The 2,500-nt window shown below is 44.2% G+C and overlaps 1 protein-coding gene across 1 annotated transcript in view; it reads left to right on the forward strand.

Annotated features, from left to right (window-relative positions):
- The window catches only part of ncam2a (neural cell adhesion molecule 2a), a 68,402-nt gene that overhangs the window by 55,214 nt on the left and 10,688 nt on the right, over window positions 1–2,500 (forward strand). The gene's annotated exons all lie outside the window — the stretch shown is intronic.

A 2,500-nucleotide genomic window follows, 5' to 3' on the forward strand; every position in this document is an offset into this window, starting at 1 on the left:
AGCTTTGTGTGGACTTTAAGCAAAACAGATCTATGGTGCTTTATCTTGTTTATATATAGTATACCAATAAGTAGCTTACTATGGCTGTACTGTGAAATGAGAATAATCTGAGCATTAAATGTGGATTTGAGTGGCATGCGTGTCTCAGCTAGTTTCATATCCTCCTCTGATGAAAAATGATGACAGACCTGCCGAACTCTGTGTGTCTGTGTCTTTGTGAGGAAATGCTTTCAAGATGAGCACTGTGAGAAACTGAAAGGATTGATTTGGCATGCTTGCTTTGAAAAGTTACAGGAAAAATATGTTTTATCTGCCGTTCTGTTCTGCTTCCAAGCAACATGCTCATTAGGGATCCAACACACATGAACCACCCGCACACCCCACACACACACATACACACACACACAGACACACACATAGACAGAGAGAGAGAGAGAGAGTGTGTGTGAGAGAGATGCACATGTGTACCCCAAAACCTACACATGAACATATACATTATGTCATAAGCTTTCACTAGCCTGAGCTGGTTTGGCATAAATAAACTGTGATCATCTATCAGTGAAACGTGAAGGTGAGAGTCAGAGAGAGAGAGAAAGAGAGAGAGAGAGACGGAAGGATAGATTAAAGAGGAACTCTTCCCTTTCTACTCAGCACTCATTCATCCCATCTGTCACTTCGTCTTTCCCCTCTGCCACGGTGAGCTGTGCAGAGTGATGGGCAATAATGATACTTCAGATGAAAGCTGGACAGGAGAGGTGGGCAGTGTTACTAATCAATGCTTCTGAGGGCCATTGACCAGATAAAGCACCAGCCTCCACCCTCTCAGTTCCATGCCACACCATTCACTTATTCTACTGACCGCTCTCTCAATTTCTGTGGTGTAATAGTAATAATATTAATAATAACAACAAGTAAAAATAAAATAGTAAAATAAAATAGTAATAATAACAACAAGTGACATGGACTATGGAGAATAATAATACTAATACTACTAATAATAATAATAAAGAAAGAGAGAAAGCACACACACACACACACACACACACACACACACACACACACACACACACACACGCACACTAACACACAGTAGCAATGGAGAAAGAAAAAAAATATTAATAGATAAAATATTCAATAAAAATCGGTAAACGGTAAATGATAAACAAATAAATGTAGAGACATATCGTGGAGTTTATTTTTTGTTTTGGCAAGTAGCCATATAGTAAGCGGACTAATGTATAGAAGTACACCGGTCATTATTTGGAAAATAAGTTCCTTCAGAGCGAACCAAGACCCCTCCGGTTCGATAATGACCGTCAGGTCTATACATTATCCCTTAACTATCACTCTGTTTTTCTCTTTTTGTATATTTCCCCATCTGACTGACTCTGTCCAGCAGCCAGACCAACGGATACCTTGTCTCAACTGAATTACTGACGCTAAGCAGGTGTGGGCCTGGTTAGTACTTGGATGGGAGACCTCCTTGGAAAATTAGGTTGCTGCTGAAAGTGGTGGCACTCTTCCCTCTGGCTAAAAAAGATAGTTCCCAATGCCCCAGTGCAGTGACGGGGACATTGTACTGTAGGAGATGCCGTCCTTCGGATGAGACGTTACCGAGGTCCTGACTCACTGTGGCCATTAAAGATCCCATGGCACTGAGTAGGGGATTCCCCAGTGTCCTGGCTAAATTTCCAATCTGGCCCCCTAATCATCCCCCACTGTAATTGTCTCATTCACTCCCTCACCCTCCACCTCAAGCTTGTGTGTGGTGAGCGTTCTGGCGCATAATGGCTGCCGTGCATCACTCAGGTGGGTGCTACACATTGGTGGTTGTTAGTGCCCCCTTTCCAAGTGAAGTGCTTTGAGTGTTGAGAAAAGCGCTATATGAATGCAACGTGTTGTTTGTGTTGTCTGTCTTCCCTCTCTTTTTCTCCTCCAACCACCTCCCATTTCTGCTTCATGCTCTAACAGTGCGTCCCGTAGCGCGTTCAGTCCAAAATCCCAAGTCCCAAATTCTTTTTCAAGCTAGCCCCCAGAACGTTTTTCTCTCTCTTTGCAAACGCCACTCCCCTCACACTCTTCATCTCAAGTCCTTTTAGCATTTAGAGAGCCCACGCGTTAGGGGGGCCATGAGAACCAGAGAGACCGCGCGCCACACCATCACACATCTGAAGCGCATTAAAAGCCCGCCATCGCACTCCGGGTCCCCGTTAAAGGCGAGATATAAAACTCGAGCGTTTGGCAATGCCGATTGCTGATGATCTCCATAACTGCACCGTGGCGACCGAGGAAGCAAGGGCAGTTGTTAGCGCGAGCGAAAAGAAACAGCAAGGAAATTGATTTCTGACATTTTGAGGGAAATGGTGTTTTTTTATGTATTTATTTATCTATTTTCCAGAGGAGGGCTGTGCAAGGTCTTGCGAGAGTAGAGCAGGGAACTGTGGGAAGGCTTTTGGGCATACCGCCTCCTTGTTTCCTGACCGAGTCTCCTCTCAGCTGC

The sequence above is a fragment of the Alosa pseudoharengus genome, unplaced genomic scaffold (assembly GCF_046254945.1).
Source record: "Alosa pseudoharengus isolate Yale_2024_CS ecotype anadromous, Long Island Sound unplaced genomic scaffold, YU_APseudo_1.1 YU_APseudo_1.1_scf_20, whole genome shotgun sequence".
Classification (NCBI taxonomy): Eukaryota; Metazoa; Chordata; class Actinopteri; order Clupeiformes; family Clupeidae; genus Alosa; species Alosa pseudoharengus.